Source organism: Pseudonaja textilis, chromosome 3, assembly GCF_049901715.1.
Source record: "Pseudonaja textilis isolate UNSWEBS1 chromosome 3, rPseTex1.2, whole genome shotgun sequence".
NCBI classification, from domain to species: Eukaryota; Metazoa; Chordata; class Lepidosauria; order Squamata; family Elapidae; genus Pseudonaja; species Pseudonaja textilis.
The window spans coordinates 72142422-72166571 of record NC_141992.1 but is presented as its reverse complement, the minus strand read 5'-3'; the positions used below and the strand labels follow the sequence as shown (position 1 = coordinate 72166571).

At 37.8% G+C, this 24150-nt stretch overlaps 1 protein-coding gene across 3 annotated transcripts in view; it reads right to left on the bottom strand.

Annotated features, from left to right (window-relative positions):
• Positions 1-24150, bottom strand: part of ADGRL2 (adhesion G protein-coupled receptor L2) — a 361637-nt gene that overhangs the window by 235683 nt on the left and 101804 nt on the right. For all 3 annotated transcript variants that reach the window (XM_087930083.1, XM_087930085.1, XM_087930086.1), the window contains exon 3: positions 17954-17995. The gene's annotated coding sequence lies outside the window, so the exon portion shown is untranslated. The remainder of the gene's footprint in view (positions 1-17953; positions 17996-24150) is intronic.

Below are 24150 nucleotides of genomic sequence, written 5' to 3'. Positions count from 1 at the left end.
CCACCACTGATTCCCCCGACATGAGAGATGTCGAGCTAACCATGCTCTCTGGCCACTCCCTCCCTAGCCCTCCAGGGGTCAAACACAACCCTGATGCAGCCCCAATGAAATCGAGTTTGACATCCCTGATTTAGGATATGGAACAGTATTTTTCATCATCTGCTTTTGTGGCTTCTAAAATACTAAGATTACTAGGTAATGAAATTTGTTACATTTTCCAGGTGTGCAATTCAATGTTCAGTTGAAAGGTGACAGCTAAACCAGGATTTCACTGTGACATTTTTTTTTTCATGTGATCTTTTGCGTAACAAGAATAGCAATGTCCTTTTTCTGTTTCTAAGTTGTTTGTGGAGAATTTATCTGATGGCAAAAAAAAATGCTATTGTTTTCAGTTTATATTCCATTAGAAGAAACTAAAAAGCTGTTGGCACATATTACTGACTTAATTGTGATCTTGCTGAGTTGCATGTGATCTTAAAGAGTTTCCTTATTAATGTGGATACAATTTACATAATTTATTTTCCAATAAATCCTGTGATTCAATCATGCGCCTCTCGAAGTTTGGAGGAATCTTTCCATAAGCATCAGAAGAAGTTAGTTTCATAAAACTCAGCTTTAACAAGGCAAGGAAAGCTTTCAAATAATATTTAATGGTAACTGTTAATTATCTTTTTTTTTAAAGAGCCGACAGCATATTTCTAAAAGAGACATTGATAGTATAGATTATTATAAAAGTATGTTTTAAACTATTTTTATGCTATTGCTGAACAAATAAGAAATGGAAAAGCAAAATTGCACTTAATTTATCTTAGTTCATATGAGCGAGTACTGTAAAATTATTATTAAAACTTCACTTATAAAAAGGAATCATTTGAAATTTCATTTAAATTTAAAACATGAGTCAGCCTGGACAGTTTAAATCCTCTTTTTTTCTTTTCTTTTTTACTCCTTTTCTTTTCTTTTTTCAGCTATAATATATACTAGCTGAAGAACTTCCTTATCCACCAGATAGTTAAGCTGACTAAATCAGCTTAATGGAACTGGCAAATCAGCTTATATCTACATATTTCCACTTAACTGAATTGTAAATCAAGCTGGATGAAACTCATTTGTTGCCCTTTTCCCTCTGAATGACATTTATTTCGATTTTTATAACCTACCTTATCCTTTGGGTGCCGAACTAACCAAATCCAAAGGAAGAGAATATGCATTCACACATATATACCATTGCATATTATTATAATGTCATACCAGTTTAATCTATTGACTGAACTTAGTGTTAGGTATGCATAAAATAGGAAAAGCGAAATAATTTCTATTCTGCTTTTCCAATTTTTAAATAAAAAAAATGCTTTTTTGAATATATTGTTTGATTAAAGACTATAGAGCCCTAAACTTTTGGGAATGAAAAGCTATACATTTTCAAAGCAAATCAGACAAATAATCAGAAAAAAACTAGAATGAGACAGCGCTGAAAAAGCAGGGCAAAATGTGGAATTAATTGCATAAGTTTGCATAATGCTAATTTGTATTTACAAATGCAAAAGTTAGAAATAATATATAAATTTAGAATATATGCATTATTTGGATATTTAAAGGAATAATATTATGTATCTCATTGTAAGAGTGAAGACATATTAAGCCAAAATTATTCAAATCACATGACAGCCCGATGGACAACTTGTGAACCCAGTAAAGATCTCATAGAGTAAAATGAACAGTATTTCAACACTCATCATTTAAACTCTGAAGTTTTTGTCTCATTTATCCATAGCATGCGCACACTTATGTCCAATACATACCTTTGCAAACCCACAAACATTGACCATGCTCTCCAGTAATTTTTTTTTACTGAGTTTCCCATCTTCTGATTTTTTATTTATTTATTATTATTGATGTGGTACCTACGGAATAGTCTCCCACCCGTTCATTATTTAATTTTTCTTTTTCTCTCCCAGAGCGCATAGCCAATACAATCAGTTAAAAATCTTCATTTAGTATGTTTCAGAGAGAAGAACACCTGCTGGCTTCTTTAATAACAAGTTGTCCTTTCTTGAGTTATATTTGAAAAATACAGCACAGAGGGGAGTTCAGAATAACCTTTAAACATTAAAACTGTATTCCACTTTTAAAAGGTCCAGCCACCGTGGTGAAGATTGCTAGAATAAATTTGGGAAAGCTTTTTTTTTTCCTGAAGATGCATGATTTTTGTTTTTCTTTCTAAAATGAACATTATACCAAATGAGTGAGATTGCACTTTTGGTTTAGTGGCTTTGAACATAAATGCTAATGTTCTACAAAGTAATGTTTTCAAAGTAGTTTTTTAAATACTGCTAGAGTAATACAGGTTTCTGGATGTATTTACTCTACCTTGTTCTTTAGCTGTTATTTGAAGAGGCTGACTTTTTTCCTCTTCCAGCGAGCTAAGTAAGGGTTTGTCATTTAACAGTTAGTACATTCCATAGCTTTTAGGCATGAATAAAGATTCACAGTCTGTGCTTTTAGCGTTTGGTTAAATTGACTTTTTCCCTTCCTTTTCATTCATTTGCCAGGCTGCTGTCTTAACTCACAGTCAAGACAGATGATGTGAGTCCTAAGCCACTTCTTATAAGACAAATACATTCATGCAAAGAGTGTATCTAACTCGGGAACAACTGTTCCCCTTATTTTCAGGATGAAGCTGACTGAATGGAATGCTAACTGTTTGGGGTTTGTTTTGGGTTTTTTTTTTTTTTTGGTGAAAACTCATGTCCAGCCAGCTGAACAAAGAACTCTCTGGTAGATCCTAGTGATAGTTATGCATATGAACTTTCAGGGGAAGTTGAATTTAGCTGAGTAAGCAAATAAACAATGGCCAACAGAATTTGATTGCTATTTGTACTGCATACAATAAAAGTTCTCTTGCTTGTTTCTTCTCATATGGGAAGCTGTCTTGTATGGATGCTTATTTAAATGTTTGTGTGCATGCCTGGGTAGGGATGCTATCTTCTGAGCCGTTTTGCCCAAACTCATCGTTCTGACGTGTAGACTCAGTGCCTAGAACATTTCAAATTATAAGGGGACTGAGATGATAGATACAGGTAATCCTCAAATAACAACAATTTGTTTAGCGACCATCCCAAGTTATAACGGCACTATAAAAAGTGACTTACTACCATTTTTCAACTTACAACTGTTGCAGCATTCCAATGGCCACCTGATTTACACTCAGATGCTTGACAATTGGTTCATATTTATGACGGTTGCAGTGTTCCGGGGCTCTTGTGATCTCCTTTTGCGACCTTCTAACCAGCAAAGTCAATGGGCAAGCCAGATTCACTTAACAACCATGTTGCTCATTTAACAACTGCAGTGATTCCCTTAAAAACCTTGGCGAGAAAAGTTATAAACAAATGGGACAATAGTCACTTGGCGAATTTCTCACTTAGCAACATAAATTCTGGCCTCAACTGTGGTCGTAAGTCGAGGACTACCTGTATGTTGTTGTTGTTGTTGTTGTTGTTGTTCTGTTTAAATCTGTCAGATTTTATTAACATGTTCACATCTTGCAATTTTCCTGATTTTATTTGAATTCGTTAGATGAGTGCTATTCTTTTCATGCCAGCAGATATACCCACCCATATCAGCCACTCCTAACCTAATGGCTTCATGCCAGGTTGCTATTACAATTTATCAGCTCTCAACCATCACGACTGTGGGGAGATATACATCCTATTCAATGCTTCAGATTTCATCAAGGTAGGTACCAGGGTGGGGGAAAAAATGGACATATATCTGTGTTTGAAAAAATCTATGCAGATGAAATAACCACAGTCACAAATGTATTCTTCAAGATCACTGGTAATGAAAAGTGTGTGCTCTATTAGTATTTTTTTTTTTTTTTTGACAACCTGTTATATTCCAGCTGGCATCGTATTCCAAACAATAAGGTGCCCTAAAACACAGACTAAGTGGCAGACTCCGTGATCTTGTGTACTTTATTCTTTCTTCACAGTTGTGCAATGTTTACATTTTCATCTAGGGCGCCGTCTGGCCACCAAGCTAGATGGGTGTGGTATAGAAACTTAAACAGAGAACAGAATTCCTTCAGTGGCACAGAGGATGCTAAAAGTAGCTGTGTGTAAAGAAAATGTTGGTTGAGATTACAGCTATTCACTGTAAAATAAGCCTCAGCATTGATTAAAGAGGAAAAGAGGATATGTCTAAAGGAAAATGCTGAGGCTCAGGACATAAGAGTTTTTTCCCTATGGAAATCAGGGTTCAAGAGAGCAAAATGGAGACATAACCATAATGTAAGAATATGCCTTGCATTGTCTCAGACTACCAGAGGTCTCAAAAAAGGGCTTCATAATACTCTTATTTACAATGTTTGTAAACTAACCCAATCTGCAGGGGCTCTGGGACATAAACAGAAAAACAGTGATTCAAACAATAGGATGCAGTAAAAGAAATATCATAAATAACTGTAACATCATAGGTGCCTGCTTACCTGTGATGGAGGCACTTAACTTAGGCCAAAGGAACAATATGAAGAGTTTTGTGTAAATGCAAGGCACAATGGGTACAACCATACAGCTACTCAGGGATGGGATCTGACTGCTATAACTACCAGTTCTGTTGCTCTGCGTGTGCAAGTGCAATTTACGAGCTGCTGAGCTGCCCGGACAGCTGAGCAGCACTGCATGTGGGTACGCAGCAGTTGGAAAAGCCCTTTTTTCCTGCTTTTTTTAACCGCAGTTGTGCTGCACAAAGCAGCTGCAGTTGAAAAAGCAGGAAATAAAGGACAGGTAAGAGCCCAGGCTGGCAGGTGGACCAAAACAGCAGCAGACACAGAACCGGTTCTGTGTTTGCTGCTCTTCAGAGCTACCGGTCCTGTAGAGCCAGACAGAACCACTAGAATCCCACCCCTGCAGCTATGGTACTAACAATCTGCTGCTTTCTCACACTTCCAAGAAACAGTTGGGCTGAGAAAACAGTTTATTCTTAGAAAACCCTCTCAACATGTTCAAAACAGTCAGCAATATACAAGCCTGGCAAGGGAGAGCCTATTGTATTTTGCCATATATAATATGCAATATTATGTAATGTGCCATATAGACTTTTATAGATAATGAGAAATGCTGTGAATTGTAAACAGGGCTCTACAGACAAACAATGTAGTAACCTAAAAATTCATGTTATTCTGCAATGCGTGTTGTCTTAACAAGAATCTGGCTGCTGTATCCTGTACCAATTGCCCCACACTAAATATATTCCTGAATCGAACTGGGGTAAGTACTATTTAAATACAAGGCCAGTTCTATACACTGTCTATACTTTATCCTATATTGTAGTTCAACACCTCTAAAGCAGTGTTTTTCAACCTGAGGAACGTTAAGATGGGTGGACTTCAACTCCCAGAATTCCCCCAAACAGCATCCACCCTTCTTAAAGTTCCTCAGGTTGAAAAACACTGCTGTAAAAATAATAATTGAAAAAAACTATACATATTAAACAGATTATACTTCCCAATCACAGGAGTTTGAAGTTTGGGGTGTTTTTAATGGGGGAGGGGGGTTGTGACATTATTTAAGACTGGGAAAATGGGTAATTGGGTCAAACAATTTAAGAACACTGCCTTATGGCCTACTTAGCTAGCATGGCAAGTAGAGTTGCTAATTTAGTTTTTTTTTTTTCCCCTTTGTAGATTTCCAATGATTTGTATCCCTCTAGGACAAACAACAATTCAGCAATAAAACTTTTTTCTCTCTCTACTCATAAGATAATTTCCATCTACTCAAAGTCTGCCAGTCAGATATCTGTTACTTGCAGGAAACCAGACACAAAAGAAGCTAACCCTAAACAAGTATGTAATATGTTATTCTTCACCTTGAGATTATATTTGTTCCATTTCTATCAGACCTTTTCTTCAAAAGGCTAAAGGCAGAGGATGATATTTCTATTCTCAAGCCTAAGAGGTAGGCTAGGCAGAAACCTCAGCATTAAAGGGAGGTACCTTTTTGATAGGGATTTCAACCTGAGCTTTGGCAGGACTAGTCTGAAAAGAATATTTTATTTTAATATTTATTATGTTCTTCAAAGCCAGTCTATGTTCTTCCTTTTCTAAATTATTGTGTTATGCACTACAAAATCACATCTACCCGACCCATTAGAGTGAGGAGGCAGGGAATGTTGCAGGTCCCACCCCTGAGGGAGATACACCTGGTGGGACCCAGAAGAAGGGCTTTCTCTGTGGTGGCTCCGTCTCTCTGGAACATCATTCCCCCGGAGATTACAATGGCCCCCTCACTAATACTCTTCTGAAAGGCACTGAAGACCTGGTTTTGCCAGGGGCCTGGGGAACCCAGAGAGGGATGGAGCCCATTAGGGGGCAAGTGTGATCTGCTGTCGTCGTGGGGTGTGTGTGTGGAAGTTGGTTTTTGATTTTTTTGTTTTCTTTTTTCTTTTCCTAAATTTTGTTCAATTGTACTTTACTCATTTATTTGATTCTTTTTGTTAGTTTTTATTGTTTTTATTTTGTTTTAAATATGGTTTTACATTATGTAAGCCACCTCGAGTTGCCATGGGTGAATAGGCAGCAATATAAATTAAGTAAATAAAATGGTACACATCTTCTTTCATTCTCTTTCTCCATTTTTAAAACTGCACTGTTAAAATGTTTCATATGATTATTTCTAGTAAACAAAGAGATTTTTACATTTAATTTGACTCTTTAAAAAATAAAAGATGATAATCTAGTCAATCATTACTGACAAGACTGTACGTTACTGCAGAGAAAACAAATTATTATAACTTACGAGTTACATAATGCATTTCAAGAATAAGTAAAAAGTGCTCCCTATTTTTCAAATATTTCTGATTTTGAATGAATAGCCAAATATAGTTACTGAACTCAAGTTAGGACTTACCCTCATTCTTCTAAAGTGCCAAAAATTAGGAAGCTACTCATCAAGGTCATATCTGTCAAAATGATACAAAGCTACAGGAGAACCTACTCTTGTGTTTATCACAATCATCTGGAATTGATAAGTACAACAATGATGGCTTTTGCTTAATTAAGAGGACTACTATTCCTGTGAAATAAATCACATGTGATCTAAGAAGCCCCAGAATGAGCTCCAGGAAACGGAGATATACAATATTTTATAGTAATTGTAACAAAAACTAATAGAGAGATTTCCTTTTCCTAAGAAGGAAAAACTGGACTTCTAGTGTAACAAGAAGATAGCACTACCAGAAAACACTGGGCATCTATTCTATCTTTATTTCTATGCAGATTTATTTACCTGGGAACATGAAAAAAGTAAGAACTGGAAAATGCTGATCAGTTACAAATGAAAGGCAGTGATATCTGAAATGCTACAAAAATTTGGAACAAGAGGACAATTGCACAAGAAAAGCCTAATCTAAATGCAGTCATGGCTTTTAGCTAATTATAGACAGTCATCTGAAAGTTTGATTGTCTATATTTTCTATAGCCGTGTAAGCAAAAAGCCTAGCAAACAAACAGAATAAATTCTGCCTTAAAAATCTTATAAATGGGCTGTATCCAATAGCAATAGTTCTTAGACTTATATACCACTTTACAGCCCTCTCTAAGGCTTTATAGAATCAGTATATTGCTCCCAACAAACTGAGTCCTCATTTTAACAACCTCAGAAGAAGGAAGGAAAGGCTGAATCAACCTTGAACCATTCAGGATCAAACTCCTGGAGTGAGCAGTGAGTCAGCTTGCAGTACTACATTCTAACCACTGTGCCACCATGGCTCTCAAGTGTATATGTTCAATGCATTGCATGTAGTGGCGTCATTCTACTGGTAAAATGGAATTTACTAGTGGAAGATTCCATGCTGCCTTCATTATGGCTATAGTATGTCATAATAATTCTAAATAATACCATCATCCATAGGCTGCACTGGCTTCTGCTGAGCTTCTGGGTACAATTTAAGATGGTGATTGTCACCTATGTAGTTTCACATGGTATAGAGTCAGTTTATTTGTGGGACCACTGTCTAAATTGCTTACTTATCTCCAAAGTGACAGGGTGGGCAATGTCTATGTCTCTTCTATCAAGTAATACCATCTTATACAACTCAAGAGGTGTGCTTTCTCAGTTCAAGTATCTGCCTTGTGAAGCAGCATTTCCCCCTATTCCCAAAATTCAAATGACCCTGTTGGATGCTTGTAAGACATTGGGTATGTGGGTTTTGCTTCAAGGATTAGACCAAGTAGTTACATAAACCCCGCTAGGCTTGTCTTCTGTATGTTTGATGGAAGAAAAATGTCGCTCTTCTGAATCACTCTGTTTGGGCTGTGATTATTTTTAATTGTTTCAGGTGGCTGGTTTTTTTATGTTTTTTTTAATTATTGGACATAACACCAAGGCAGAACAGTGAACTGGACAGCTACACAAGCCTAAGTGGTACAGTGGTTAGAGTGCAGTACTGCAAGCTGCTACTGCTGCAGCCAGCTGCCTGCAATTTGGCAGATTGAATCTCACCAGGCTCTCACCAAGATTGACTCAACCTTCCAGCCTTCTGAGGGTGGAATGAAATTGTTGGGAGCAATATGCTGACTCTGTAAAACCACTTAAAGAAGGCTGTAAAGCACTATAAAGCGGTATATAAGTCTAAATGCTATTACTATTGCTACATAAATTCTCCAAATCTATTTTGCTATTGATTTGACTGCGGATAGCTAGATGCACTAAGAGGAGAAAGAGCAAGCAAATCCTCCTTGCTACATGAGCAGAAGTCCTATCAGGTAACTAAGGGTTTAGCCCTGTGAATGGAATGGAATATGAATTAAAGTTTTTAACCTTAAAGGAAAAAGTTAACAGGCATCCGATCATTCATTAGCATAAAGAGTGAAGGAGAATTGTTTTGAATGAAATCTACAATGCGACGTGAGTATTCACCATAATGTGCATTTAATCTTTATTCATTAAGCACAGCTAGAGGTGGAAATGAGAAAATGTGTTATTAAGGTGCAGTCTAATTATATTCAACAAGTTATTTTCTTTAGCTATCTGACATTTATCGCTTCTACACGTGATATGCTCTCTCTCTCCCTCTCTCTCCCTCTCTCTCTCCCTCCCTCCCTCTCTCCTCCCTCCCTCTCTCTCTCACACACACAAACACACACACACACTTAACTATATTGATGGAAATAATATGGGTAAGTTCAGCATCACTTTTTATTACAGGCAAAGCATCTAATGCAGAATGATATTTATGTTTCAGTTAATGACAGTGAAAACACATTTGGAGATGAGCAGTATAAGCAATTTACTGACAAGCCCACAAAAGGGGAAAAAAACTTTATTTCCCATTCTATACTAATAAATATAATGGCAGGTGAGAATGTTGCTCCTGAGCTTATCAGTTTAGAGATTAGTTTTAGTTGGAAAGTAAATATTTTAATTAAGATATTGTTGGAATATGAACATTTTAATTAAGATACACTTTACACTTGTTTTTGTAGTTCTATGCAACTACTTTGAAGTTTGGAAAGGTGACATATTGAAAATAGGTTATCTACCATATTTCTCTCTTTTCCTTTGCTTGAATTATCCAAGAGAGAATTAAAATTGAACTGGTCTCTCTCCCACCCGTATATCCAAAACTTGGTTAGGTGAAATGAATGAAAGAAGAAGTTGTTAATTGAGTTTATGACCCATGCTATTTTTTTTTTTAATCCTTGGGTTCTAAAGATGTAAATCCAGTGGAAAATGAATTAGTCCTAGGGACATTAGTAGGAAAGAAAAGAAGATAAGGGTTGAGTGAAGAATTTCTCACACCACATGCTCCGGAGATTTATTTCCCAAGAGAAGTAAGTTTGAGTAACATAGGTAGGTTGGAGCAAATGTCACAAGCATCAAGACATCTTCAGGCAAATGATGTGACATGTGCTTCCATCAGATGACATCATTGCACCAGTGGTGGGATTCAAATATTTTTATTACCAGTTCTGTGGGTGTGGCTTGTTTGATGAGCATGTCTTGGTGGTCATGTGACTGGGTGGGCATGGCCAACTCAGAAAGGTAGTGTGGCACCTTCCTGAGAGTGACGTTGAGTTGTCCATACCCACTCGTCACATGACCAATGCTGCAGAGACAGGGTGATTTCCTATGTACCTTCCTCCCCTCCTCTGCCCTTGGGCTGACAAAATAAAGCCCAACTAAAGATCACGACTGCCTGCCGAGTCTGCCTGCTGAATGGGTTTTGTTTTGGGGTGGTTTTTGTTTTGTTTTTTGCCAGAAGCCCCTCAGAGATAAATTTGCACCACCAAATCTTACTGTACCTCATTGTTGCAGTACAGCCTGCTGCTGCTGCTGTGCGTGCTGCTGTGGCCATCTGGCTGCCCAAGTAAAGAACCGCACTGGCTCAGGGTGACTGTGAGAAGCAAGAGGGGAAGCCAAGGTGCTTGCCTCATAGCAGTCAATATTGCTCTCTCTTGCTCCAGTTAGGCGCTCCTGGTGTGCACAAGGAGCATGAAGGGAGGCAGACACCACACGGACATGTTTTAAAAGTCAGAGAACTGCCCAAGACTTGTTGTCTATTCAGGGGCTACATCTCTCCCAATGATGAGTTGATGGCGATCTAACGATCTAAAGATCTTCCAGCTCCTAAAGATTGACTTTAAGAGTGCCCCCATGGAAGAAGCCGAGAATGAGAGCAAAAGTGGTGAAAAGAGACCAGCAGGCAAAGGGGGCTGCTGCTGGAGGCAACTCTTTTTCAGTCTCCAGCCACTTCTTTCGGCACAGAAAGCCTCCCCCAACTGGCTGGTTGGTCTCCTCTTCCTTGGCTATACAGAACAAACAGGCAAAGAAAGAGGAAACCAGTCAGCCAAATTGGGGGAGGCTTCTTGTGCTGCAAAAGAGGTGGCTACTAATCTCCAGCTCCGTTCTACTTCTCCAATAGTCTGGTGCCACCCTGTTCTATGCACCAGCTGCTTGGACTTGCCAGGCCCGGCGCATAGAACAAGGCGTGCTTTTTTCTATGCGGTTGCTGGACTGTTGCAGGCAACTCATGAAAAGTGGGGCAAGAAGCCCTGGGACATCCGCCCACGCACCTCTTGGCTGGCCAGGCTGGGCTGGAAGAGGCACATCCACTGGGATAAGGAAGAAAATGTGCTCCGGGAAGGCTGGCAGGTAGGTGGATGTCCCGGGGCTGCTGCACATGTGCATGTGCAGCAGCCCTGGGACATCTGCCCAAGCTGTGCAACTGCCCCCATGCAGTAAGGGAAGCTAGGACAGTGACTGGGAAAAATGAGTGACTGGGCAACTGGATGACTGGGTCGGGGCGTAGCCAGCCAAGGGTGGCCATCAGTTCGGCAACCCACGCCAAATCTCCACTACCAGTTCATCTGAGCCAGTGCAAACCGGTTGAATACCACCTCTGCATTGCACAGTGATCTTATGCCATTTTTTTTTCAAATCACTGAGGCTGGTTACCAATGCCGCTACTGGGAACGCATATCTTTGTAAGACAGCATTGAATGCATTCCATTCTTCCCTTCTTGTTTCTTGCATTTCTTACAAAATGGGCATTCCAAGTTAACATTTTAGGTGTGGCGGATTATTGGACAGGAATCAAATCCCCATTGAAACATAAAGTGAAGTTGTTGACTTTAGCCTTCACTTCCTTTTAGCTTAATATGCCTATGGTAGATTGATGAGGAAATAGGAAATCAAACTTTATGAGGAACTTTTAAAAGAATGTTTAGCTTGCAGAAGAGAAGATTGATGAAGATATGGTGGCTAACTTGAGATATCTAAAGGATCTCATGTTGGGGAAGGATTGTATTTTTTTTTATCACCCTGGAGTACTGGAACCAGAACAAATGAGTTTAAAACACATATGGAAGTAGATGTTAAGTTTAGGAGAAGTTTTTTTACAGTAAAAGCTCCTAATCAGTAGAATAGATTGCCTTCTGAACTGGTATGTTTTTCTTCCCTGGACATCTTCAAGCAGAAGCTGAATAGTGATTTGTCCAAAATTATTTAGTAGATCTTTCACTACACAGAGATTGGGCTAGATCACCACTGTGATCCTTTCCAACTCCATTGTTCTGATTCCAAAGTAGCTTTAAAAGTGATTTTAAGAGTGAGCTGTAATTACAAGATACTAATTTTTTTTGCAAATACCATAATAAAGTATTTCAGTGGTGATAATCATGATAGAAACTAGAAATCAAAGCCAACATCCATGTGGGTGTTTGCCCAAGATGTACTACATAAAAGAACAAGAACTGTCAACTGAAACCTGTTTTCTGTCCCTGCCTTGAAATGAACTGCTTGGACACACCTTCCTTTGTTCACAGAAATAAACAAACAAACTAAAATTCAACACTTCTCCCAAAGCCAGTTTTTCTGTTTCTCTGACTGAACCTGTAATGTTTAACATGTGATTAATTAAAGGAATCAAATAACAACCTTACTGGCCTAAATCAATTGTTGGCAAACAGAAATTCTGGAACATAACCTTATCATTCTTGGGAACTCTATAAGTGCATCACAGCATGACTTCTGTAGTATGTAAAAATAAATTTGGCAAAGGAGTCATATTAAAAAAAAAAAAGATGTGGTTGACCCAGAGAGAAAGATCCAGTTTTCACCAGTATGTCCAGTTTTAGGAAGTGCTTAATTAAAAGATTCCAGGGTGTAGATGTCTTTGTACAATAGAAGATTGCATGTTGTGATTTACTCACTGATTTGAGAAAGACAACTTACTTGTTCTCACACCCACATTTATTATAGAAGTAAACCCTGGCACTGAAACAACATTGGTGGATTGATGAAGAAAGAAGTTTAAGTGGAGGCTAAGAAGGCCATTCTAGTATTTTCCAATTATTACAGTATGTTTTCCAAGCTTGAAATATGATATTCTGACAATTTGGAAATGCTTAATGTTTGAAACAGTTCTGCTTTGAGTTGTAAAGGCTTGTCAAAAGTAGAATCAGAGCTTTTTTTTTCTTTTTCCTTCTTTCTTTTTTTGTTAAACTCAACCCCCGCACCCCGCTTCAGCGGGGACAGGACATTTACTTTTTAGATAAAACGTGGGTTTCAAATTTAAAATATTTTACACACAAATATTTATTTTAAAGGTATTGTATGAAGAACATGTCGGTGATATAATAAATCACCTATGCATTGCATAGAATGCAACCTGCCTATTCCAGAAGGACCAAACTCTGGTTTATATTATTTGTTGATAGTGGTGCTAGATCTTTGTTAATTCCTAGGATGTTCTCTGTTAGACTTACAAGGAAAAAATGCTGAAGTGAAGCCTTCCTTTTTCAAAGTCTATTTCCCATTGACCAAGATTCCCCATTGCCTTTGCCTCCCAAAAACCTTTTGAAGAAACCCAAAAGCTCTTTTTTTTCCAGAAAGAAAGCCAAGTCATTGCTATTTATAATATTCAATAATGACACTGATAGAAGTGACTCATTCTGCACTTAAAGGAAATGGTTCTTTTTGCTGTCCACCCCCAGAGTGTCCTGCATTGCCAGAATCAGAATGGAATGCTTCTAAATAGAGATGCACATTTTTTGCATAATGTGCAGCGGTATGTTGACAGTGAGGTATGCTTAGAAACAAAGCCTTCAGAGGACTGTCAATTACCTCATGCTGATAGGTACATAATACACAGAGGTTATGAGCATTTTGGCTTCAGACATATGTTATTGTCATAGATTTCATCGTTTTATTTGAAGGTGGTTGCTGATTTGTTTCTTTGTTTTGATTGATTTGTTTCCAGCCTTCAAACACTGAATCCAATGTTTAAAATAAAAAAAAAAAGATGAAGCATAGCTTGTTGCAGTATACTTTGGAATGAATACAGGTAGTCTTCGACTTAACCACATTTGGGAGTGGAAATACTGCTACGAAACAGTACAATTATTAAGTGAGTTTATAAGAATGTGAATATATGACTACTTTGCCATGGTCATTAAGCAAATCGCCTTCACCCATTGACCTTGCTTATCAGAAGCCCACTGGAAAGGTAGCAAATTACTTCAATCATTGCAAATACATGCTAGTGGCCAAGTTCCCACATTGTGATCACATGACTTGTAAATATCTTGTTTCACCACCTTCACAACATTGAAAATAGTTAAATGAGCAAGCGTACATTGAGGACTTCCTTAGGATTGTCTAGAATTATGCTACTGCTGTATTGAAAATACTCTATTGTCTTCATGGAAAGAAATGGCTTGAGATTGTGTTTTGTTTCTTCGGGAGAGAAGTACAAAAAAATAGTTCAATTTTCATAGGTGGAATGCCAGGCTCTTAACTGATCAACTGTTGAGAGATGTGTAGGAGTGTTTGTTCTTTAATTGTGCAGCCATCTTTTCAACAATCTGCAGCCTTATTGGTTTCCCACGCAATAATGACTTTCAAAGCAAAGACAACTGCAGCACTCTTTTCTCATCATAAACAATATAAAATAACCTTCTCCAAAAAAAAATTCTAAAGCACATGACAATGAGATGAAAAAGTGAAGTCTCCCACCTACTGTATGAGGATAAAATTTTGGGAAAACAAAGGTGCCAATTTATCTCAACATCCATTTACACTAGAGCAGCTTTCAAACATTGTTATTCCTCACTCTAGGTAGGATAGATCTGATGGCAAAAGCAACCAACACGGGGTTCCCTTGCTTCTATTTCTGCTAAATTAAAGACCCTTCTAAGAGAAGAGACTATAAATAGCTCAGAGTTGAACTTTGTGAGTTTGGTTGTTTGCTTGACGACTTTCCATTGTCCAATTAGATGACAACATTTGTCAACACTAAAAACTGTGAATCAGTCAGGGTTTCTTCATTTCTGCCTGCTTTGCAATGAAGTAGATGACTTCTTGAAGAATTAAGAAGGGGAGTTCACCTGTCTGTGGTCAGCACTGATATATATATATTTTTTTTTTGAGTTTACATTTCTAAAGGCATCACTGTATATCTTAGAGCAGTTCTTTTCCAGCTTCTTTCTAATTCTTTTTTTCTGATCATGCAACATAGTGTGGTTACTTGACCATAGTACCAGTTTTGGTCCACACGATGTAAAAAAGAAATTGAGAGTTTGTTGCATTAAAGTGCAACAAAGATGATTAGGGGACTGGAGGCTAAAACATATAAACAATGGTTGCTGAAATTGAGTATGTCTAGTGTGGTGAAAAGAAGGACTAGGGGTGACATAACAGCACTGTTCCAATATTTAAGGGGTTGCTGCAAAGAAGGAGGTGTCAAGCTACTCTTCAAAGCATTTGAAGGCAGGACAAGAAGCAGTGGGTGGAAACTAATCAAGGAGAGAAGCAACCTAGAACTAAAGAGAAATTTCTTGACAGTTAGAACAATTAATTGGTGGAACAACTTGCCTCCAGAAGTTGTAAATGTTCCAACACTGGAAGTTTTTAAGAAGGGATTGAATTACTTGTCTGAAATGGTATAGGGCCATGATGGCGAACCTATGGCATGCGTGCCACAGGTGGCACGCAGAGCCATTTGTGCCAGCATGTGAGCCGCAGGCAAACTTACCTCACTGTGCATGTGTGTGCCTCACAACTGATTTTCAATTGGTTTGAAGTCTTTGTCGGCCTCCCAGAGGCTTCAGAAAAGCCTCTGCAGGCTTTGCAGGCCAAATAATAGGCTATTATTATATAATACTAGAAGTGATGAAACGGGCTTATTATTCGGCCTGCAAAGCCTTCAGAGGCTTTCCTCAAGCCTCTTGGAGGTTGAAAAAGGCCTCAAACCAGCTCAAAAACCAACTGTGAGGTGCAGTGCAGGTAAGGACGGCAGTGGGGGGATTGCATGTGCATGCGCAGGGGGCATGGGGGGAGGGGGCATGCGCATTGCTTCCTGGGTGCTGGTACGCAAGCACAGGAGCCCCAAATGGTTAGCTACCACTCTGTTATTCTATTCTATTCTATTCTATTCTATTCTATTCTATTCTATTCTATTCTATTCTATTCTATTCTGATGGAGCAGATGGCAAGAAGCAAGTGAGCAGACATGAGAAGACCTATCAGATACTTTTTACAGTAAAGTTATAGGTCTCCTCATCTCTGTTAATTCCAGTTCTCTCTCTTCCCTTTTATCAATTTTGAACCTCTTCCTCCCAGTTTCTTCTAGTCTTCATGGAGTAAATGAATCAGTACAGCAGGAACTGGTATGAATCTATATGCAATTTCAAGTATTTTGAAGAGTCCCTGTAATGTACATTATTCGGGTATAGTGTTCAACTTGTACAGTTGTGTGCATCTCAACACTACGTCTGAAAATGTGGCAAAAGATCAGGCTGAATACAAATGTCTCTGGCCAGTCAAATCAGAAATCCCAAAGGGTCAAAAAGAATATATTGGCTGAAAAATACACGTACAGTCTTAAATCTTGGACATCATAGTTAAAGCTTTGATTTGAAACCGTGCCTCGTATGTTTTCTTCAATTTGCTATTTTTCAGGCAGCAAAACACTTTCAGGGCTCACTTGTTTGTATGTATGTGAATGTGCATACACACACACACACACACACACACACACACACACATCCTGTATCTCGCCCTCCTGAGATTATATTTTTTTCAGCAGTGTTTTTCTCCAGGGTAAAACTAGTTCAATTATTCAATGGCTTTACATTTATTTCCACTGAGAACTTTGAGGAATGAGAAGGTCAAAGAACAATGTAAGGTGGAAGATTGAATGGTTAAGTACAACTCTCTTGAACAATTAGCATATCTTATCCAGGTTACCTTTCTATAAAGTCTCATTTTATTCATAAACTCTGCAGATAGGATATGATGAACTTTCATTTATTTGCTTGCAAAGATGCTCTAATTAAAAGGTAAAACCTATTTTTATTTAGTCTTGAAATAGGAAAAACTTTGCAACTCTTAGTGTGTATGTTTGTTCCAGGGGTGGGATTCTACTGGTTCGCACCTATTCGCTAGAACCAGTTCTTAACATTCTAAGCAGTTCAGAGAACCGGTTGTTAGAAGAAATTACCGGCCTAATCCTGTAAGGAAGGCAGGAAGGAAACATTCTGGTGTTGCTTACAGAAACTGCCTCTCCATTAACCCTTATTACATTCTTGGCAGGACTAGACTTCCTGTCTCAGGACCTTCTCTGGAGTTTTTTTCCCTTCCTTTGCTGGTACTTTGCTTGTGTGGAGTGACCATTCAAAGTTACAATGGCACTGAAAAAAGTGACTTATGACCATTTTTCACACTTACAACTGTTGCAGCATGCCCACAGTCATGAGAGGCCAGGCAAGGAGATGCGTGCCTCGATGTGAGTGATATTGAATTGGCCACACCCAGCCAGTCACATGACCACCACGCCATGCCCACCAACTAAGCCATGCCCACAGAACCAGTTGTTAAAAAATTTGAATCCCACTCCTGGTAAACCATAAACAACATGGTTGCATGCAACTCTCACTGAAGATGGAGTGTCTATGTTCAGAAAGTATACCATTTTAAATTCACATATGCAGCAAAACCCTGGTGAAACATAAATAAGGATCAATTTTTATACAGTTCAGCATGGTAAAACATTATATAGGCCTAACCCTCTTTCAATCTAAAGGAGAGATACAATTCTTTTCTTTACTGATAGAACATAAACTACATGTGTGTGGGTATGTATATATTACAATAAATTATGTAGCAAAATGCATTGGTGAACACCCCAGGTTTCCAAAGCATTTCCAGCAGAGGTGGTAAATCTTCGTATTTCTTTAGAAACAACCACCAAAAAAATACTCAACAAAAATTGAATGGGAGTTTTATAGATGGCTTTACAGGGTCTGAATATGCAAATACTTACATCTATATTAATATTATCCTTATCAACTTGCATATTTATTTTAAGTGAATTTTCATTATTTTAAAATGACAATTTGCTTGTTCTCACTGCATTTATTGGTGTCAGATACAGAAAATAGATTTCTGCTTACCATTCTGGGAAAGATGAAATTCATCATTATGCCAAAAATACCCTGGAAAGCAAAGACACGTTATTAGTTATTATGCCCTTATCCACGGGGATTCTCAACATAATGGATCAGCAACCACACACAAAAAATTGAAACAAATCAATGACTAAAAATACAAAGCAAGCTTTTCAGTGTGTGTCAAAAATGTCACATCTGCTTTTGTGTCACTCTGGTCAAATCTGAAACTCCTTGGTGTCTGTGTGTGTGTGTGTGTGTGTGTGTGAGAGAGAGAGAGAGAGAGAGAGAAAATGTTATGTATCAATAGTGTGAAAGCTATGTATGTATAGATCATTCTTTAAAGCTACTGTAGCACCTAGATGAACTACTTGCCTGTAGAAAGCCTCAAATTCAATCCCAGATATTGCTAACAAAGACAATCACAAAACAGGTCATGTGACTTGTTTTGAAACCTAAAGGAGCAGCTACCACCAAACTGGATCAGGGTTGAGTTTCATTTTTCCTCCTCAGAAGTGTTTCCGATGGCCAAGTACTTCCACCAACAAAACTGAAAGATTTGCTTTCTTGCCCCACTTCTTATAATGGCTTGGGAAAAAAGGTTTTTCTTTAATGCAAAAATAGGCCCATGGAATTTCCCAAAGGGTTCACAAGCTTCTTTCCATCCCCTCTCCCCATGAAAAATCATGCCCTGGTAATAATCTGTTAGCAAATTTCAGCAGCACACTGTAATCTAAACATAAGGGATTGATCTGAGGCCTTGAATTGCCCATTACAGGGCAATGGTGAGTTAAATAAACAGTTTGACCTGACATAAGCTACTTTTCTGTGTTTCTAAATTTGCCCTTCCTGCATGTCATGGTTAGCACATTCATAATATGTAGTCAGCCCTCACCCTAAATTTAAAACATCTGAAGCATAAAGGCCTCCAACACTAGCATTCCACATAGTCTCAGGTAAGTGTAAAATCCATATAATCTGTTTGACCAGACTGATAATATTATCGGTCCATCCTTATGCTCAGATTGCAGCCTCCCCAAAATTTAAACAATTACCAAATAGTTCCAGCAGATGCAGTGGCCTCCACAGGGGGATTTGGGCCAAAAGGAATGATGAAAGCAGCAACATGACATAACCATGCTGCCTCTCCCCCATTTATTTATTTATTTATTTATTTGTTTGTTTGTTTGTTTGTTTGTTTGTTTGTTTTATTATTCAGTTGATTTATATCGGCGTTCATTTCGCAAATTGCCACAGTGGGTGGCGAGCATAGGATTAAAAACCAACATAATCACACACCCCTTAGAAGGTATAGGACTTGTGGCAACAAAGCCATGGTGCTGCTTCTTAATCGTTCTGATGAAAGTGGTAACTGCCTGAGGACACAGTTGGGCAGCTGATGGAGAATCTTTGAATCCAACATTTTGGGAGCTTGCCAAGTTTAGGATGCTTGTGATAAAACCCCAACTGGTAAAATAAGACTTAATAATAATAATAGTAAAGATGTGATTAAATTAAGCACATAGCTGAATTTCTCTCTGGCATCAAACAGCTTACTGTTGTGAATTCTCTATATCAGCTTCTTTGATCTTTGGCTCCTCAGCTGAATGTCTGACACAGAAATATTATTTTGTCCTTCTTCTTTTAAAGCTTTAGTGTGACCATTCACTGTAAGCCTTCTGCTTGTAACACTAATGCTATCATCTTACAGGATCCTTTAGGTCGTGTTTGCTCATCCAACTTTCTAAAACAGCAAGCACATAGTCAAATCTCCCTCCTTCTCCTCCTCCTCCTCCTCCTCCTTCTTTTCGATCACCAGTTCCTGAAGAGGGCAGCACATTCTAGATATTATTGAATCATAATCTAAGGCAGTAGTCTGGCTTTATTGTACTGAGAATTTGGAGGAGTGCAAAGGTAAATATATAAAGGCAGATAGCTGGCTATTCATACCTCTTCTGCGGAAGAATAAACCAGCTCATTCTTTTGTCATGTTACAAGTCAAGGTCAAAACTGCATGGGTTTTTTAAGGGGAACATTTAAATAAGATACCTGAAGCCATGTATTTAGTACAGAGAACGACAAAGTATCAACAAGAAGTACTTCTGCGAGGAGTGAGTTTTATCTTTAATATGGGAGATTACTTTTTTCCTTATTGGCAGCGCATAGAATGTCACAAAAACTTCTAAAGGGGTTAGATTTAATTATCTCACTCCTTACACATTTCATCTCGATTGCTATGGCAACATGCAGTTGCCTCAGCAGCAATGCACACTTTAATCAGATATTTCCTCACTCATTTCATTGCTGTTCACCACAGCTATGCAATGAAATTTATAGCCAAGCCCTGGTACATATTGCAGGACTTTTACAGAAATGAATGCCATTCCCTCTTCCCATTCCAGAATTCCAGACATGTGCATTCATAAGTATGCAAACAGGAACCACCTACTCAAACAGTTTTTTTTTTTCAAGGAGTTTGGCACCAGATTATAGGATAAGATAAGTATGTGTAATTTGAAAGACATTTCTGCTTCACTGAATTTAGGTTGTCTTCTTTACACCTCCTTCTTTACAAGGCAACCATCCTCTTATAAAGCAACTCAACCTTGCAAACTAGCAGGTAGCTCTTTTAGTTTCTTCAGCAATTGTGAGAACAGAAAACACCATATCTAACCAGACTATCATTTATTTCCATTCTCTCTCCCCCCCTCTTCCCCCCAAAAGCTTTTTGTTTGCTTATTCATTTCTTGATTAGACACTTCTGGTGCAGATGACATGGCCTCCTACAACTGTCTGAAGGAGAAATCAGGGACAATTGCTAAAACAAAAATAATTAGGGGCAGTGAACAATTCATAAGGGAGTACAATTCATAAAGCAGACAATGCAATCATTCAGAAAAATAGAAAAATGTGCTTGCTGTTAGATTATAGGAATGTGTGGTATACTTAAATATGCATCTGATGAAAAACAATGTCAGCAGTTGGGCCTGAAGTACATGAGATGTTTATGTTTCACAGATGTATGTGTATGCACACCTCTTAGGATTGAATGGTTGGCACTTTTATTTGCTCTGTTTATGAAAACATTAGCATATTAGATTCCATAGTTCCCCAAATTAACTATATTTGAATCACTGGCTGTAGTAAATTAAAGTTCTTTTCACTTTTGTACAGTTTTATTCCAATAACAGATACCTGTAGTATCAGAAGGATTCTTCTTCTTTTTCTAATAGGAGTTCTATTTTTGCTGGTAATTATGAGGATTCCTTGTTTTTTAAGTTTGTGTATTAAAACAACACAAACCAGGGCCATGATAATAGTGTTAGAACAGTCTTTGAAAACCAGTCATCCATTCAAGGTGCCTATGAGAAAAATATGATAAAACCAGAATTATGTAAGACCATTTGGGACTTAGTAGCATGTTCAAGGTCAACCATTTCATTCTGTGGTAAATGATGGATGCACAGCATTTTGCTTATCATTAACCTTGATTTTCCTATGCAGACCTCCATATGGTCCTGCTGAACACAATCCATTATTTCCCTTTAATATTTCCTTTTTAAAAGATTCTTTTTACTGTTGTTTTTAATTTGGTTTTAATACTATGCTTTTTATTATTACTGTAAATTGAAGGGTTTTTTTAAAAAAAAAATAAGTAGCGTATAAAGACTTTACGTAAATAAATAAAGATCATATGAGCAGGCTTTACATTAGTTTATAAGAACTTTTATAAAAAATAATTTCTCTCCTCCTTAAATACAGAATATAATCCATGCCTGCACACTGTCTATATTGAAAGGGCCTCCATTCATACCTCTTCAGTGGAAAATCTTCTTCTGTCCCTAAATATATGACTATTCAAAGATGGGAACAGGAGACTCTTTTTATTGATTTCATGCATTTACTTATTAAATTTGTATGCTGCTCATCTCAGCATCAGGTGACTCTGTCAACCCAATTTCCTTCTCCATATTTCAAAAAAGCCAACCTAGATATTACATGGGAAGTTCATTGGATCTTATCACATTATTTTGTTCTATGAAAAGCGAATGAAATTAAGGTATAGCTTTTGACTGTAACCATACAAGAAAATGAAACATCTTTCCCTTTCTAATCCAAATAATTCTGTGTCTTTCCATTGCCCCATTATGGAAAGGGAACCATATACGCACTCATTCTATATGTACTGAATACCTTTCCTTCTATGGCCAATGTTGGCTCCCAGTGATTATTTAGATTAAGGAAAGTCTTCAGACACTATTCCTTGCCTGATTTAAATTAAGAAATATCATGGTTCCTTTAGAGAGGAAAAAAATGTATAGGACAATTCAGTCTAGAATCTAATTTGAAACTCTTCACAGTCAGAAGCAAAGAAATAGTTCTATGTTTCTAAATATTCAAAGGTGACAAATCAAATTAAAGGAAAAAATCATATTTAATCCAGTGGAAGGGTGTGAAAGAGAATAAGGTGCAACCCTTCCCACCCAGGTTCCCTGCTACACTTCAAATGACATGAGGAAAGTGTCATCAAAACTGCACCCTTTCTGGGAGAAACAGTATCAGGATGACGGGAATGTTTTGAAATTTTCTTCCTGGGAGCTGGCACTTGAAACTGGCCAACTGCTTTCTTTCTCATGCTCTGACAAATATATCCTCTTGATTTATTGAGTAAAGCTACAAGCACCATCTCAATAATGAAGAAAGAGGCTAAATAGATTTTTCAGAATAATGATAGCAAAATGTATGCATGTATGAATGGATGGATGGATGGATGGATGAGCCGATAATTTGACTTTCAGCCCTTATTTTTCTCCAGGCTTTCTCCAAATATTCTCAGCATAACAAAAATAGCTCAAAGAAAACTTTAAAAGAGTAGGTGGGACACATTGTCATTTAAAAAGATAAAGAAAAACAAAACAAAACTGCCAGCTAAACCAGTGCAAGATCTTAATAACTACAACAAATCATTTTACAAAACTGAAGTAATGACTACCTGAAACTTGGCAAAATCCTTTATGGCTTGGGTCCTTGCACTTTCATCTGTTCCAGGTAGGATCTACCTATCTGATATATTCTGATGACTGGAAGCTTTATCAATAGCCTCATCCCTTTGGAATTGTATGCCCCCTCTCCAAGGTCAAATTAATCCCTTTCTTATTATCCTTTTAGAAGAGTGTAAAAGAGTATATTTCAAAGGAGTCTTTTTTGAAAGGTACAACAGTTGATTGGAGGCTGTAACTGTTTTTCATTTGCATTTCCTTTTGTTGATTGTAAACAATCTGGAATGAACAGAGTTATATACAAGTTTATGCCAATAGTAGTAATGCCTACAGTGTTTACTAGCCACCTGATGCTTACTAGAGAAGAACCTTGATGGACCATCCTTGGCAAGTGGTCCCAGACTGTTTGCACCTGGATCATATCTCATTTTTATACTTTTTGCAACAAACCCCCTCCAGTGTCAGCAGAGAATGCTTCTGTGAAACTGCATCATGCAGTTTCAGTATGTCTTTCTGGTCTGCCAAAAGCCTGACTTGCACTCACAAGGTGCCATGTGATGTAAACTCTTTAGGGTAACTCATAATTAAAAGCAGCCTTGGCATCCAGTCTTTGGGGCAATTACTAGAGGAATAAAGCTAAGGCAAAAATCCTTGGATTTGGTAGACAAAGGAATAATGGCAAGGAGCCCACTTGTAAGGTGTCTCTGGCTATTTAAAGTCTCCCACCACTTATAAATGCACAGATGGTAAGCCTGCACCTTATACTGTGTCACTGGAATTAGTAAAGTATAATGGCTGCATCTTTCCTCTTGATCAAATCGAAGGCACTTGAGTCTAGACCAAGGTTTTCTACCGCTTGGTTTGCCAACTTTTACAGAAAATTAAGTCCACTGAGTTTGCAAAAATTATAATATATGCAAGTAGGCATATATTTGGGCAGCAATATTAGGTGGCATGCATACTTAATCAGTAATAGCAATAAAATAAAAGGCAGATTTTTTTTAAAAAAAGTCAAATAAATAAGGAAAACCCAATACTGTAGATACTTTTTTTAAAAAAACTTCTGGCTTAACATGTAAAACTGAAACCTGTGCAATTTTCCATGTTTCATGAGTATGCATGTGTTCTTTGGAGCTATTACTAAGGGTTGCTGTGCAGAATCCCTATGGCCATCCCAAATCAGTTCAAAAAGTGATATTTAAT